Raw genomic sequence first — 18,258 nt, 5'->3', positions numbered from 1 at the left:
CGGTGACTTTGTGGCGGTTTGCCACTGTCTACGGAAGGCAGTGTGTGTGGCACTATGTACAAGGGGCACTGTGTGGGGCACTATCTACAGGAGGCAGATAAGCCTTGGATTTCTGCTGCAGTTCTATGGGTCGGAACTACCTATGGCAAATCCGACCCGTGTGAACATAGCCTTACTCTAGGTGTTAAACTCTGAACCTTCGACCAGGCATACCCAGGTAAACCAACCTTCACTAAAAACCATTGAGTACCCCTAGTATAAATAATACTGGCATGCAGTGCTTAAAGAATAACTCCATACAGAGGTCACATAACAGAACCATAGAGTGCCCAAATAAAATGTCAAGTTAACGTCCGCTTCAATAGTCAGACTCAGTCATGCAGACAGACACCTCGGCATGTGTATTGAAGGGATTGTCCAGGAAGATAAAAACTGCTTTCTTCCAAAAACAGTGTGTGTTTGGTATAGCAGCTCAGCCCCAGTCACTTAAATGGAGCTTAGCTGCAGTACCAGACACAACTCATGGACAGCTGTGGCGCTGTTTCTAGAAGAAATTGGCCAGGTTTTTCTAATCCTGTAAAACCTCTTTATAAAAAGAGGACCTTGTCTGTTTTACTAAATACTGGTATTCCCCATAATATAACTATTATTGAGAATCTTTTCTTAGAACTCTGCGTTGTGCCGTTCCTTTGCTATTCCTCCTAGAACTTTATTAATAAATTAACAACTGGGTGCTCACAGTGAAAGTAAGAGAGAGTGTTCCTACACACTCCGACACTGGCCAATCATTGCCGACAGAATGAGACTGTGCAGATACATACCCAGTTAATAAGGAAAATGGTAACGAACAGTTGACAATTTATTCATACATTTCCAGGAGGAACAACAGAGGAATTGTACAACACAGTTCAACTAAAAGATGCTTTAGATTTGTTATTTCATGGGGAATACAATTATTGACTACAATAGACATGTCCGGAGAGGTGGCACGTCCTTTTTATCTATTTCTATAGTCAACTTTTGCCAATAGGGGGCTTCTCTACGGACAGGGACCTCAAAATCCAATCACAAATGACCCTACGACCTTTCAGAAGTCAAGATTGAAAATCAGGTAGATACCTCAGGTAGCACCAAACTTTATGTAACACAAATAAACCAAAACCTTGTACGTGGCAATACTAATAAATCATAATAAGTAAATGATTGGCTTTAATTTAAAATACAATACAGAAAATTTAAGGTAATTTCCGACAATGCAAAAATGATTATCTTCAGAGACACCCATTAGTCTCCTACTATGAAAACACATTTTCCTAGAAATGAAAATGTAATGAATTCGGTCAACGCCATCGTTGTCCTCAAGTTCTCAATTATTCACATTAAGCTGGCAGTTGCCTATTAAATATTCCTAAATTCTCTCCGCAACTTAGGAAACAAGTCACCTCTGTGGGCTTTACCTCTTCCTGCCTGACAAATCTAATTCTTCCATCCGTTACATTAAAACCATCACGTTGCGAAAAGGTGATGGAATATTCTCTGTCCAAATAAATGTTCCTATTGCACACAGAATGACAAATGCCCAACAGATGATGTTGCCTTAACTGGGTATAAAGTGCTGTCAAGAAGAATTTACCCCTCACCCGATTTCTTATATTTTTGCTCATGTCACATTTAAATGTTTTAGATCATCCAACTAATTTAAATATAAGATAAAGATAACACGAGTAAACGCAAAATGCAGCTTTTAAGTGATCACTCCATTTATTGAGGCTAAAAATGTATTCAAAACCCACATCACCCATGTAAAAAAATAATTGCACCCCCCAAACATAAAACTGGTGGTGCCAATCTTTGTAGTAACAACTTCAATCATACTTGTGAGGAGTCTTTTACATCGCCGTTGAAGAAATTTGACCCATTCTTCTTTGCAGAATTGTTTCGGCTACATTGGAGGGTTTTTGGAGCATGAATGGTCCAGTTAAGGTCTTGCTGCAGCATCTAAAGCGATGTTCACACAGAGTTATTGACAGGCGGAATTTCTGCCTCCAAATTCCGTTTGGAAGTTTGAGGCAGATGATTTTCCTCTCCCTGCACGCCAATTTTTGCGGTGTTTTTCGCCCGCGGCCGTTGAGCACCGCGGGCATGAAACGCAGCGAAATACGCTTTCTCTGCCTCCCATTGAAGTCAATGGGAGGTCAGAGGCATAAACGCCCGAAGATAGGGCATGTCCCTTCTTTCTCCCGCAAGGCGGTTTTACCACTCGTGGGAAAAAGACGCCTCCGTCTCCCATTGAAATCAATGGGAGGCATTTTCGGGCCGTTTCTGACGAGTTTTGGGGCACTGTGTGAACATAGTCTTAATGGGATTCAAGTCAGGACTTTGACTCAGCCACTCCAAAACTTTAATTTTGTTTCATTGTTTTTCAGCCATACCGTGGTTAACTCGCTTGTGTGCTTTGGATCATTGTCCTGCTACATAACCCTGTGCTTAAGCTTTAAGATCACGAGCGGACGGGCGGACATTCTCCTTCAGGATTTTCTGCAGAATTCATGGTCCATCAGTTATAACAAGTCGTTCACGTATTGCAGAAGCAAAGCAGCCTCAGGCCATCACCACCATGTGAGACCATCACACTACCACCACCACGTCAGACCACCACACCACCACCACGTCAGACCATCACACTACCACCAACGCCATGTCAGACCAGACCATCTCACTACCACCACATCCATTGCAGACCATCACACTACCACCAACGCCATGTCAGACCAGACCATCTCACTACCACCACATCCATTGCAGACCATCACACTACCACCACGTTTGACTGTTGGGATGATGTTCTTATAGTGGAAAGGAGTGTTAGCTTTACGCCAGATATAACGAGACCTATGTCTTCCAAAAAGTTCGACCTGATGACTCCACAGAACATTATCCCAAAAGTCTTGGAGGTCATCTAGATGTTTTCTTGCAAACGCCAGACAAGTCTTTGTGTTCTTTTTTGTCAGCAGTGGTTTGCACCATGCAACTCTCCCATGGATGCCATTTTTGCCCAGTTTCTCTTTCTCATTGTGGAATCGTGTACATTGACCTTAAGTCAGACAAGTCAGGCCGGCCATTCTTTAGATGTTCGTCTGGGTTCTTTTGTGACTGCTTGGATGAGTCGTCGATGCGCTCTTGGTGACATCTTGGTAGGCCGGCCACTCCTGGAAAGGTTCACCGCTGCTCCAAGTTTTCTCCATTTGTGGATAATGACTTTCACTGCGGTTCGCTGGATTCCCAGAGCCTAAGCAATGGCTTTGTAACTATTTCCAGACTGGTAGATTTCAATGAATTTGTTTGGCATTTGTGTTGGCATCTCTTTAGAACGTGGCATCACGTGCAGCTTTTTTAATACCTTCTAGCCGGCTTCACATTGCCAGACAGGTTAAATTTATGTAATGTTTAGTTTCAACAGGTCCGGCAGTAATCATGCCTAAGTGTGGGCAAAAAAAATTCAACCCAATTGTCAAATGAACTTGGTTAAATTATTGATTTAGAAACTAAGGGGGCAGTTACTTTTTCACATAGGACCAGGTAGGGCTGAACAGCATTTTTCCATCAATAAATGAAATCATTTGAAAACAGCATTTTGCTTTTACTTGTTCTCAGAGTGTAACCCGTTTACGATGGACGGATATATCCGTCCTATGCAGGTGCTAGTTCCCGCATAAGGATGGATATATCCGTCCTCTGATCGTGTGGGTACTGCCAGTGTACCCACGCAATCAGCAGCAGGAGCACGGCTGTTATCCTGCCCCAACTGCCGGAATCGAAGCGCGCTTCAATTCTGGCAGTTTAACCCATTAGATGCTACTGTCAATAGCGACAGCGGCATCTAATGTGTTTGACAGAGGGAGGGATCTCCCTTGGTCACCCCATCGGCGCCACCGCAAACAAATCGCGGGGCGCTGTTGGGTTTCTATGGCAGCAGGGGACCTAACAAAGGCCCCCAGGTCTGCCTTCAGCATCTGCCTATAAAGATAATAATAGATTTACACTGACGGGCAATAATGCTTTGGTATACTAAGTATACCAAAGCATTATATCTGCAATCTAAAGATCGCATGGTTAAGTCCCCTGGTGGGACAAAAATTAAATATAGTTAAAGTTTATGGAAAAAAAAATAAAAATAGATTACAGTAAAAATAACTTATTTCCCACAAAGTGGTTTTATTTAGTAAAAGTGTCAAAACAAATAACACATAAGACATTGCCGTGATCGTAATGACTCGAACAATAAAATGAAAACAATAACTAAACCGCAGGATGAACGGCGTCCAAAACAAAACCGCAAAAAAGAATGGCAAAAAAATTTTTCTCCCATTCCCACCATAAAAAATAAAAAAGTTAGTCCCATGTACCCCAAAATAGTACTAATGAAAACTACACCTTGGCCTGCAAAAATGAAGCCCACATACGGCCACATTGACAGAAAAATAAAAGAGTTACGGCTCTTGGATTGCGCCTCTGCAAAAACAAGTAATTTTTTCTAAAAGGCTTTTTATTGTGAAAACATAAAACCTTTACATATTTGGTATCCCTGTAATCGTGCCGACCCATAGAATAAATGTAACATGTTATTTACGCTGCATAGTAAACGGCGTAAATTTAGAACGTGAAAATCAATGCTGGAATAGCTGCTTATTTTCAATTCTCTCCTAAAATAAAGTTAATAAAAGTTAATCGATATATTATAAGCATCTAAAAATGGTGCAATTCAAAAATACAACTCGTCCTGCAAAAAAACAAGCCCTTATTCGGCTATGTCGACGGAATAAAAAAAAAAAGTTACGACTGTTGGAGTGAGACCGCGCGAAAACAAAAAATAATCCTTGGTCCTGGAAGTGCAAAATGGCCTGGTCATTAAGGGGTTAATATTAAAGTAGGTTGATGATCTGAAACATCCAAGTGTGACAAATATGCAAAAATAGAAGAACTTGGGAATGCGGAATTTTTTTTTTCACAACACTGCATATGGAGGAGTTATACAATAACGTTTATATAAAACGTATTACTCTGGCCGTGTCCATTAGAGACCGTTACAGTTGAAGTTCACAGAAAATTTGGTATTTTGGTCATTTAGGCTAAGATTATACTTCTTCTTGCGATGTGCGATTCCCAGTTGCATCATAGTCACATGGAGCAACTTCGAGATAAGCGGGAGTAGCGCAACTTAGTGTGTCAAAAAGAAATTCTTTACAGACCATGATAAAATGGCACATATCCTCCACAGAAATAAGTAAGAACACAACACGGAAAACACAAGACAAACTGCAGCTGCATCCCCCCTCCTCCCTTAGTGTAGTTCGGGCTAGAGCAATGGATGAGGTTAATGTAGATGTTTTATTTATTTCGATTTTAGAGGGTTTTGTTTGTTGAGGAGTATTCATCAAAAGAACCCTCAAAATGACAACCGCTGGTGACCACAATGTAAAAACGTTTTTTTCCAGCTCCATTAAATTTTTTGCAAACTGCAGACGATGATTTTAAACAACAAAAGGAGGAATACTCACCATACCAATCCGCGCCGACACTTCCCTGGTCCCCCGCCAGTCTACCTGGCTCCAGATATAAAGTGTTGTCTCGACAGGTGACCGCTGCAGCCAATGACTGGGTATAGCGGTGAGGTGTCTACTTTACGGACGTCATTGCTGTGGCCATATCGGTCACATGTCGAGATGACACGTCATTGCTGGAGCCCGGTAAACAAAGACTGGCGGGGAACCAGGAAGGTGTTGGTTCGAGAGAAGCAGGAGATGGGTAAGGTGAACCTTACCAGACATTTCCTCTGAAGACCCCTGAATTTTTTTACATTATTTAGATACCCATTGATTTCCAAAGGACCTGTGTACCTTGCCGTGTGATCAGGGGTCTAGTTTATCCCAGCAGAAGGATCATATAGTCCCTAGGACACCCATTCAGTAAAATAAGTGGACAACCCCTTTAATAATACGGATATACTGCTCAGATTTTGACGGCTGATGTTATACAAGGTCGGTTATATATAGTATTACTCAGGCTGCATCAGGAGTGTGTTTCTCAGTATTCAACTGGCAGTTTCAGGTATGTCTTATCATGAGCGACCATAATCTTATTGCATGCCACAGTATATATAAATATTGCTTTATAGTGATGTCATACTTTATTAAACCACAACACAAAGTCCTGTAACTCACCTGCCATGGTTTTGTAATGACTGCATGTATTGATGAATCAAGGCCGACAGCGAATTTGATGTGAGCAATTTAATCCGAGTAATACAGAATAGCGCGAGTCATGTGAAGAGACTTTTCTGCCTCTTGCGTCTCCGGTGGCCCGGTCAAACCCTGGCGTGTCATGTGCTTCGTATTCCAGAGCCTGTCAAGTTTAAAAGGTTTCCCAACCTAAGGGCATCTGTGCAGTCACAGGATTAATCACATTAACCCAGAACACACTACAGTTTTATCTAACGTGCATTGTTATAATCCAGGCTGACCTGTTCATGCCATCTCGATGCCCAAACGTTCACCTGGCACAACAAATACTGTACAGCTGCTGGTGCATTGTGGGATTAACAAACACTATAACATGAACATTGCAAGATATTTACATGGGAAAAAGGGTTAATCTAAATGTACAGCATGGTTTCTGTAGCGCTACTATTTAGGTAATGTATAGAGTGATTACTTGAGCACTTATTTTGGCACTGGACACTATTACGTGCTCTCTGTATTATGGAGGCACTACTTGATAACATTATGAGGGCATTGTATGGTACCGTTATTGGTCATTGTATGGTGTTACACTATATCCAGGGCCGGCCTTAGGTGTATGCAAACTAGGCACACTGCACCTCAGTGGCTTCTGCTAAAGGGGGCACCACAGATAGCCTAGCAGCCTAGTCTTGCGACCGCCACAATCCTTAGAGGGGTTTTCCCATAAGCAATATTTATCACCTATCCACAGTGTAGGTGATAAATATTTGATCGGTAGGGGTCCGTATGCTGAGACGCCCACCGCTAACGAAAACGGGCTCACTTTACCGTTCCTGGGAGCCCCATAGGAATCTAGCAGTAGTGCGCATGCCCAGCCACCACTCAATTAATTACTATAGGGCTCCTGAGCGTTATCTTCGGCAGCCTCATGAAAACGAAATCGAGCATGAGCACTACCACTCATTCCAGGAACGGCACGGTAAGCCCGCTCGCATGATTGTTAGGTTAGCGGTCAGACCCCCACCAATCAGATATTGATCACCTATCCTGTGGCTAGGTGATAAATATTGATTATAGGAAACCCCCTTTATTTAATTTTTAGCAGTATTATTTAGACATTGTATGAACGGTTATTACATTACTTTGTTAGGTGCGGTTTTTAGGTTTGTATTATATGAGCACTATATGATGCTGTATGGTTATGCTTTATAATATATTACAATTATTTTAATACTGTTCTGCTTTGAAGTTACAGGCCCGATGCCTAAAGTTGAACCACTGAGAGATTCTGATGGCAACAGGTCTACGGATTCCTCTCAGGTGTAGTGTTTTTGTGGGGACCTCGTATGGATTGAAATCCTCAAATACAATGATGCCTCCTCATATATACTACACACAACCGACCACTGTTCAAGCTGGTGAGGAGGCCGATATTATTGTATTAAATTATTTGAATTCCTTAATGTAGCCGTATACAGAAATGGCTTAACCCTTTAGTGACCGCCAATACGCCTTTTCACGGCAGCCACTAACAGGCTTTATTCCGAAGCTGTATAGGAATAAATAAATAGAGCAGAGAGCCCTTAAATCTCCCTGCTCTCAGTTACCTCGGGTAGCTGAGAGCAGCCCTGCTGGAACGGGCGAGAATGATATCATTATTGATCTCGACAGTTTAACCCCTAAGATGCGGCGCTCAATAGAGTGCGCCACATCGGAGTGGTTTTAAAGAGGGAGGGAGCTCCCTCTCACCCAACCGGCATCCTGCGATAAGATCGCCGGATGTCGGTGGTTTTTATGGCAGCCGGGGGGCCTAATAAAGAGGCATGACCTAGCAGATGCCTGTCCGTTTTAGACGGACAGGCACTAATACATTGCAATACGAAAGTATCGCAGTGTATTATAAAAGCGATCGGAGTATCGCATAGTTAAGTCCCCTAGTAAAAAAAAGTTGAATAAAGTTAATTTTAAAAAAAACGAAGTAAAAAACACACTTTTTCCACTTACAAAATGCTTTATTATTAAAAAAAATAATTAAAAAAAAGTTACACATATTTGGTATCGCCGCACCCGTAACACCCCCAACTATAAGGTTATTACATTATTTAACCCGCACGGTGAATGCCGTAAAAAACAAAATAAAAAAACAATGCAAAAATTGCTGTTTTTCTTTGAATCCTGCCTTTAAAAAAAGTGATTAAAAAGTGACCAAAAAGTCGCATCTACTCCAAAATGGTACCAATAAAAATTACAAAGTTGTCCCGCCAAAAAAAAAGCCCTCATACAACTGCATCGGCGGAAAAATAAAAAAGTAATGACTCTTGAAATATGGAGACAAAATCAAATAATTTTGAACAAAAAGTGTTTCTACGGTGTAAAAGTAGTAAAACATACAAAATCTATATAAATTTGGTATTGTTGCAATCGTAACAACCCGCTGAATAAAGTTAGTGTTATTTATACCAGACGGTAAACGGCATAAATTGAGGACGCAAAAAGGCGCGACGAAAAATTCTGTTTTTTCTTATATTCCCCCCATAAAAAAAGTTAATTGATAAATTCTATGTACCCCAAAATGGTGCTAATAAAGGTATCGGTGTTCAAACGGATTCCAACAAATCCTTAGGAATCTCATCGACATCAGTGACGTCACCGTACAGGGATAATAAACACAGTGATGTCACAGTATAGAGATAATACATATAGTGATGTCACAGTACAGCAATAATAAACCTGGTTGATGTCACAGTATAGAGATAAGGTGCTGAGGGGGGCGAAAAGTCCCCGCTGACAGATTAGAAGCCACCAGTATTATAAAAGGCACATGCTAGATGGTGTCCGGCTACAGATTTTACATTAGGGCCCAGGAGATTCCAGTTATGCCTCTGCAATTATCGAATATTCACCATTTCTGCTAAACTAAACCTGAGCGCTAATGAAAAAACAGGACCGGTTTTCTCTGGTTCCGACAATTATTTTTTTTCAGATGTATTTTTTTTTCCAGATCTGATGGCTTCAGCATTCTCATTTTCTTCAAGTGCACTGCATTTACGTTAGTCAGAGGCTCAAAAGCAATTGTATTGATAACACTTGACTTACCTTTAAAATTTCACCTCGTAGCAAAGGACACGTCCGACCCTCTGGAAATCTGTCAAGTAAAAATGTCACAGAATCAGACACATGGAGGCACGTATATTTATCATCTGCACACACACAAGAGGTTGTATACAGTCTCAGCACTCTATTTGACACCCACTGTTGGTGCCCATTCATGTAAATGATGTACAATGATATAATGTACTCTTGTCGGAGATAGTTTTGTTTTTCGACATCAGACTATTGCATTGTGCTTGGCGTGAGCACTACATCTTCCACGATGCACCACAGCAAACTATTTCCACTACACACACTGAACCAGCAGTGGGACAGCATGGAGATCATGCAAATTTAAAGTAGTATCCCACAATATTACATTGATGGCCTATCCTTAAAGAGGCTCTGTCACCAGATTTTGCAGCCCCTATCTGCTATTGCAGCAGATCGGCGCTGCAATGTAGATTACAGTAACGTTTTTATTTTTAAAAACGAGCATTTTTGGCCAAGTTATGACCATTTTTGTATTTATGCAAATGAGGCTTGCAAAAGTACAACTGGGCGTGTTTAAAGTAAAAGTACAACTGGGCGTGTATTATGTGTGTACATCGGGGCGTGTTTACTACTTTTACTAGCTGGGCGTTCTGACGAGAAGTATCATCCACTTCTCTTCAGAACGCCCAGCTTCTGGCAGTGCAGACACAGCGTGTTCTCGAGAGATCACGCTGTGACGTCACTCACAGGTCCTGCATCGTGTCAGACGAGCGAGGACACATCGGCACCAGAGGCTACAGATGATTCTGCAGCAGCATCGGCATTTGCAGGTAAGTAGCTACATCGACTTACCTGCAAACGCTGATGCTGCTGCAGAATCAACTGTAGCCTCTGGTGCCGATGTGTCCTCGCTCGTCCGACACGATGCAGGACCTGTGAGTGACGACACAGCGTGATCTCTCGAGAACACGCTGTGTCTGCACTGCCAGAAGCTGGGCGTTCTGAAGAGAAGTGGATGATACTTCTCGTCAGAACGCCCAGCTAGTAAAAGAAGTAAAAACGCCCCGATGTACGCACATAATACACGCCCAGTTGTACTTTTACTTTAAACACGCCCAGTTGTACTTTTGCAAGCCTCATTTGCATAAATACAAAAATGGTCATAACTTGGCCAAAAATGCTCGTTTTTTTAAAATAAAAACGTTACTGTAATCTACATTGCAGCGCCGATCTGCTGCAATAGGAGATAGGGGTTGCAAAATCTGGTGACAGAGCCTCTTTAAGAGCGATGCTCGCTTGAGCGCTACAACACCTTCACTGCAGTACCCAGTACAGCAACAGCCAAACACGGTCGCTGCGGCTCAGCCCCAATCATTTGAATGGGTTGAGTTGTAGTACCAGGAGCGGGCTCACTTAATTGGACAGCAGTGATGGCGCTCTAGTTGTCCCTTCATTCTGCTGATAGAAGGCGTTCTGCAGAGCTCAAGCTAGCACCGCTGAATATTTGGGGGAGGGGGTGTTTCAGGGGTCGAACCCTGACTGATCATACATTGATGGTCTATTTTAAAGGATAAGCCATCAGTGAAAAATCTTGGGAAACCAGCAGAATTTCCTGTAGTTACATTAGGAACAGCAGCTCTGGAGCACAATCTGCTGATTTCTAACAAGTGAACAATATCATATGGAGGATTCATTACTTGTCCGGAAAAGAGCTTTAAGACTTGCATAAGTTGCCACTAGTATTGAACAGATAGAAAAATGAGTTGTAAATTATAGGGAGAGATTAAAATGGTCACGAACAAACATGTCCACAGGAAATCGAGAAAGTCTAAAAAGGTACTTAAAATCCATTGAACTCTCCGAGAACGCTTTAATGGAATGTCACTAATAATTATGTGTTGCCAAATGGCCCAGACCAATGCGACAGGACAATTACAGGGTTCAGCTGCATAGAAACATTTCATACCCAAATATATGCCACCGATTCACACACAGTATTGATAGGAAATATAGAAAAATTATAGAAATATTGGAGATCTTTAGTAAAACATATAGTTGCTAATTGGAATCAGCAAAGGCATCTTATTAACATGGAGTGCAGTAGTAGTAGTAAGGGTCACAGCCCCCCAACAAGTAATGGCGGACATCTGTAGTGGACAATGGGGAGGATCGCTAACTGCTTTAACATCAAACACTTCTGAATAATTCGTAGAATTTTCAGTGAAGCCGACTGGTGATGCCACTTCCAGTTTTGCAGAGCAAAGTACTAGATGCCAAGGGACATCTGTGGACTACATCTTTCCAATATTGGAAAATTACTAAGTTATATCTTGGTATCCAGTCCTTAAAAATGGCCTGCCATCTATCCTGACATGAAATAACCCCCATGAAATAAAAATTCTGCAATGATGGTTCACATGTAGCGTAAATACTGCAGATTTCCCGCAAAGGATTTTGTTGCGGAAAAGCCGCAGCATAATACAGTAGTAGCAGAGTGGATGATAAGCAAAAAAAAACGTACAGAAATTTACCTGCGCTGCAGTTTTTTTTTAATTCGCAGCATGTCAATTGTGTTTGCGTATTCTTGTTGCTGGTTTTCCCCATTGTATTCAATGGGGAGGTAAAACTCGCAACAAATAGCAGATGTTTTGCGACTTTTGCAATGTAAAAGCTGCAATTCCGCTCCAAAAATTGCAACGCAGGAAAAAAAAAATAATCTTAAACTTAACCAGAATTCTGTGCTTTTTCATTCAGGCCAGCCTCCAGGGATGACGTTTCATCGCATGGCTGCAGAACATAAGGACGTCGGAGGGATGAGCATGGAAAGTATATCCATTTTTTATATATTTTTTTTTATTGCAGGATTTCCACAGCGGACATTCCGGGCAAAAAACACTGCACCACAATTTGGCACATTTTTTCATCCGGAATTCCCGGGGGAAAATAGGGTGGAAACGCTGTGTACCTTTACGCAGAGTATCAACCCTGTGTGAACTTACCCTAACAGACATGTCAGGAAAGCAGACAGGTCCACTTTACCAGACCACACGGGACAACTCACAGGTCCTCTTTACTACACCACACAGGAGAGAGAGAGAGAGAGAGAGAGAGAGAGAGAGAGACGACAGCTCCTCTATACTACACCACACAGGAGAGCTGACAGATCCTCTACACTACACAACACAGGACAGCTGCCAGCTCCTCTATACTACACCACACAGGAGAGCTGACAGATCCTCTATACTACACCACACAGGAAAGCCGACAGATCCTCTATACTACATCACACAGGAGAGCTGACAGATCCTCTATACTACATCACACAGGAGAGCTGACAGATCCTCTATACTACACCACACAGGAGAGCTGACAGATCCTCTATACTACATCACACAGGAGAGCTGACAGATCCTCTATACTACACCACACAGGAGAGCTAACAGCTCCTCTATACTACATCACACAGGAGAGCTGACAGATCCTCTATACTACATCACACCACACAGGAGAGCTGAAAGATCCTCTACACTACACAACACAGGACAGCTGACAGCTCCTCTATACTACACCACACAGGAGAGTTGACAGATCCTCTATACTATACCACACAGGTGAGCTGACAGATCTTCAATACTACACCACACAGGAGAGCTGATAGCTCCTCTATACTACACCACACAGGGGAGCGGAGAGATCCTCTATACTACACCACACAGGTGAGCTGACAGATCTTCAATACTACACCACACAGGAGAGCTGATAGCTCCTCTATACTACACCACACAGGAGAGCTGATAGCCCCTCTATACTACACCACACAGGGGAGCGGAGAGATCCTCTATACTACACCACACAAGAGAACTGACCGATCATCTATACTACACCACACAGGAGAGCTGACAGGTCCTCTATACCCCACAGGAGAGCTGACAGGTCCTCTATACCCCACAGGAGAGCTGACAGCTCCTCTATACTACACCACACAGGAGAACGGACAGATCTTCTATACTACACCACACAGGAGAGCTAACTGCTCCTCTATACTACACCACACAGGAGAGCTGACAGATCCTCTATACTACACCATAGAGGAGAGCTAACAGCTCCTCTTTACTACACCACACAGGAGATCCGACAGATCCTCTATACTACACCACTGAATCCACCAGTGACCTGCACTTTGCGGTCAGCGCTTACTGTGAACCTCTTATGATTTCTATAGCATTATTACCGATCATATAGAAGTTGATCAGCTCCTCTGTTTGTACTCCATCACTTCCTGAAAACTCTAGTCTTTTTACAATTCTCTGACCATTAAGGGGATATCCAGGATTAGGAAAACATTACTGTCTGCTTCCAAAAACAGCGTTAAACCTTTTCACAGATTGCGTGTGGTATTGCAGCTCAGCCCCATTTACTCCAATGAAGTTGAGCTGCAATAACAGACCAGTGCCGGTTTTAGGGGTGTGCGACCTGGCTCCCTTCCCCTGCTTGTTTCAGAAGAGCCCGGGCCCGGCGACTCCGCATCTGCCTTTTCGCCCAGGCGCTTCTTCTCTCAGTGGCATCTGCTAGGGGCGACACCGAGCATGAGGGCCCCCCATGGCCGTCAGCGCCGCTAGCAGCCGCTGCTACAGCGGTAGTGACGCCACATTCAATAGTATCTGCGTCCTTAGGACGTAGATACTATTGAACACTATAGCAGAGCAGGGAGGTATCTTCCTGCTCTGCTATCTACAAGCACCACTGTAGCTCCCTAAAGGAGCGGATCCCAGTGTGGCCGGGGATTCTGCTCCTGGATGGAGCGCGTGAAGTCTCGGTCCATATATGGACAGTGACATCAGGTGCAACTCCAGAAGCGGAATCCCCATCAACAGCGTTGCCGACGCTGTGAGCGGGGATCCCATTTCAGGAGAAGCCCATAAATGGACAGAGACATCAGGGGTTTCTCCTGGATTGGAATCCCTGACGCTGTGACCGGGGATTCCACACCAGGAGAAACCCTTGACGTCACTGTAGATAACCGGACAGAGACGTCAGGAGCTTCTCCTGGAGTGGAATCCCCAGTCACAGCGTCGGCAACGCTGTGGACAGGGATTCCTCTTATGGAATTGCCCCTGATGTCACTGTTCATATATGGACAGAGACATCAAGCGCTCTGTCCAGGAGCGGAATCCTCGGCCACAGGGGAATTCCGCTCCTTCAGGGAGCTACAGTGGCGCTATCTACAGGAAGGGGAGTTACTGTGAGTGGGGGGCTGATGGTCATTTTACTGTGAGTGGCAGGCTAATGGTCATTTTACTGTGAGTGGGGGGCTGATGGTCATTTTACTGTGAGCGGCGGGCTGATGGTCATTTTACTGTGAGCGGCGGGCTGATGGTCATTTTACTTTGAGCGGCGGGCTGATGGTCATTTTACTGTGAGCGGCGGGCTGATGGTCATTTTACTGTGAGCGGCAGGCTGATGGTCATTTTACTGTGAGCGGCAGGCTGATGGTCATTTTACTGTGAGCGGCGGGCTGATGGTCATTTTACTGTGAGCGGCAGGCTGATGGTCATTTTACTGTGAGCGGCGGGCTGATGGTAATTTTACTGTGAGTGGGGGGCTGATGGTCAATTCAGCAGCTGTCAATTCAACATCTGCCTCAAAACTCCTGAAGGAATTTTGGAGGCAGATTTTTTCTGACTTACAAAAATACGGTGTGTGAGCATACCTTACGAGTGTAGTGCTTGTTTTTAGCAGTTTTCTGTCTTTCTCTAAAAAAAAAATTGGCAGGGGTGCCCTGAGGATTCTTTTTTCCAGGGGTACCTCGTGTCCGAAAAGGTTGGGAAACTCTGTACTAGGCTACAGGACCACTCTGGCCTACGCAAGGATCCCGTTGTGGAGCAGCTCAGATAGTGGTCAGAACAAGGCTTAAGTGAGTACAGTTTTTTTTTGTTAGGGGGCACTGTCTACAAGGGGGGGTGGGGAGCTGTATGGCACGATCTACAAGGGGGTGTAGACACTGTCTACAGGGTGGACTATCTACAAGGGAGGGGCTGTGTGTGGCAGCCAGTGGAGGGGGGCATTATACTGTATGGAGGCCACTAAGCAGACATACTGTGTAGGGGCACTAAAGGGGGCATGATAATGTGTGGGCACAATTAGAGGAGAAAATACGGTGTAGTGTTGTGGGGTTAAAATATATTATATGACTAAATATTATTATTATATTGTATGGAGGGCACTAAAGGGGCATTATACTGTGGGGGGGGGCACTATATAGGGCATTATACTGTGGGGGGCATTACACTTTATTATGGGCCATTTTGTTTATGATGGGGTAGGGCGCCGAAAGGTAATTTCGCACACGGCGCCATCTATCCCATGGCCGGCCCTGTACCAGACAACCACAAGGTCACGTGTGGCGATGATTCTATATTTTTCTAAAGCTGATCAAACCCCTTTACGTGAACACACCCTGCTGTACTGTCTATATAAACAGTACAGGAAGAAAGTGTGTGCTTCCAATATGGCCGCCTCCCAGAGTTTGTAAAAAAAAAAAGAAAAAAAAAAGTAGCTAAAACTTTAAAAAAAATAAAAAAAATAAATACTGCATTTTTTTCTTATTATTCTTCATGAAACTATACTTTTGACATTCCCTCTAAGACCTAAATAGGCTTTGCACTTAAGGGGTTTATGTCACAAGCATTAACAAGCCCATAGTAATATAGTGGGTTGACTAGTGAGCAGTCTCGTTCATATCTGTGAATAGTAAGGTTTATTAGATATCACTTCAATAAGACATTTTATATTTATTTTTTGCTTTTTATCTGCACCCCTCCCCCTCCCCGTGATCACATGTTTACATAGGAAATACAACGTCAATGCCACAGCTGGTCTAATTAATCTGTAATTCACAGCTGTTCATTTCTGTATTTATAGGGTACTGGTGCCAGTTCCTGCGGAGCGATGTCAGCTCGTTCACCGTACAATCCAGAAAACATGATTACTATGTGGATATTGGAAATTGTATGATTAATGAAACATGTCAGACTCCCGTCTATCAGTCAATACTCCTCCTGTCTGCGGTGTGTGACACCTAAAATTAAGGCTTTTTCCTTGGTAACAAAAAAAATAGATGGATAGATAGAATATGGCCACAGCTCTGGAATCCTCCTCAGCACCAGGTCTCACCCTCCATGACACCCAGGTGAAATTTCTGTTGCATGCAGATGACCTTCTGCTGCGATCACCAACCGAGAAAGGTCTCCAAGACAACCTGCAAATCCTTGAAAAATTCATCTCCACGTGGGCACTACCCATCAATTCAAAGAAAAGCAACATCATGGTGTTCCAGAGGAGAAACTCAAAATCCCCAAGGCACCCGACCTTCACACTAAATAACGCCACACTTACAGCGACCGACAGGTACACCTACCTGGGCCTAGAAATCAACCAATCAGGAAGCTTTAAACAAGCCATAGAGATTCTGAAAGAGAAGGCGTGCAAAACCTTCCATGCCATCACAAGAAAACTGTACCATCTCAAACCACCAGTGACGCTCTGGCTTAATATCTGTGACTCCATCATCTCCCCAATCCTCCTGTATGCCAGTGAAGTCTGGGGTCCAGACACATACCCAGACTGGTCAAGGTGGGATTCCAGCCCAACAGAAATTTTCCACCTGGAATTCTGCAAACACCTTCTCCAAGTCCATCGGAGTACCTCAAATAGTGCCTAATGAGCCGAACTGGGCAGATTCCCACTACACCTCACAATCCAGATGAGGGCACTATTATTCTGGGACCACCTACATAGCAGCGAGCAACGTCCCTATCACTAGCTACACCAGATCCTGAGCCGATACAGACTGAGCGCCCACAATCCGAATCCGGGCGGCACAGATAGACCTACAAGCCCAGAGAGAGCAGACTGTGCCAACAGTGCAACCTGGAGGCTGTGGAGGATAAGTCCCACTTCCTGCAACACTGCTCCAAATACTCAGCAATGAGAGACACTCACTTCAGGAGACTCTCTTATCTCCGAGCGGACTTTAGCTCCATGGAAGGAGAGGAGATACTGCTGGGTGAAGAGGAAAACACAGTGGGCATAGCGGCAAAATATGTCACTGCATGCCGTAGACAGAGAGACATGATATGCCATGGACTTGTATACCCCGACCCTAGATGCATCCATATCCCCCAACCACTCATTCTCTATCCCTTATTTCCTTATTCTTACTTGCTTTGGCAAAGCTAAGGTGTATTTACTCCTGCCAGTAAAGCTTCTTTAAATTGATATGAGACCGAGCGGAGATAGACCGAGCGGAGATAGACCAACATATTGGCAACATATCTGATTCACGCGTTGCAGAAAATTTCCATGCGGAAATCGATCTGTGGTGTAGATTTAAAAAAAAATGCATATTTTCACCGCGAACATCACTTCTTTCAATATACAACACGTGGATTTGAGGCGAAATCTGCAAGTGACTTTTTGGCAGATTTTTCCGTAACGTGTAAAACGCAGTCTTACTTCTTCATAACAGAAAAAAGGGAGGAAACCTCCAGCTCACCAGTTTGATGAGTCTCCTGGCTCTCCGCTCGGATCCCCGCTACGGCTGGCGGTGTATAATGGAAGAAACAGAAGAAATGATCCAGCGCTGAGTCGTAATTTGAATTTAAAAAGGAAGCGATATTCCCACCTTTATTGGAGTATTGAAGATTAAAAATGTAGGGAGACGCAGTCCCAAGACGAATGTGAATAGTAGGCGGTTTTGCCCTGGCCTACGCGTTTCGAGCACGTCCTGTGCTCTTACTCATGGCAAAGAAATGTGAGGACATTTGCTACCTTGCCTGCTTGATATGCGTAAATGATGAGTACGCAGAGAAACAGGTGAGTGATTAACCCTAGGTGCTAATTGCCGCCACAGGTGAGATATACCTGCCGGGAGGAA

General features: G+C 43.6%; 1 protein-coding gene across 2 annotated transcripts in view; it reads right to left on the bottom strand.

Moving 5' to 3' along the window:
* Positions 1 to 18,258, bottom strand: part of RAB27B (RAB27B, member RAS oncogene family) — a 203,845-nt gene that overhangs the window by 110,959 nt on the left and 74,628 nt on the right. For both annotated transcript variants that reach the window (XM_075841316.1, XM_075841322.1), the window contains exon 2: positions 9,336 to 9,384. The gene's annotated coding sequence lies outside the window, so the exon portion shown is untranslated. The remainder of the gene's footprint in view (positions 1 to 9,335; positions 9,385 to 18,258) is intronic.

This window comes from Rhinoderma darwinii, chromosome 1 (genome assembly GCF_050947455.1).
Source record: "Rhinoderma darwinii isolate aRhiDar2 chromosome 1, aRhiDar2.hap1, whole genome shotgun sequence".
NCBI lineage: Eukaryota > Metazoa > Chordata > Amphibia > Anura > Rhinodermatidae > Rhinoderma > Rhinoderma darwinii.
Note: the sequence above shows the minus strand (reverse complement) of the source record. Positions and strands in the feature narration are given on the sequence as shown.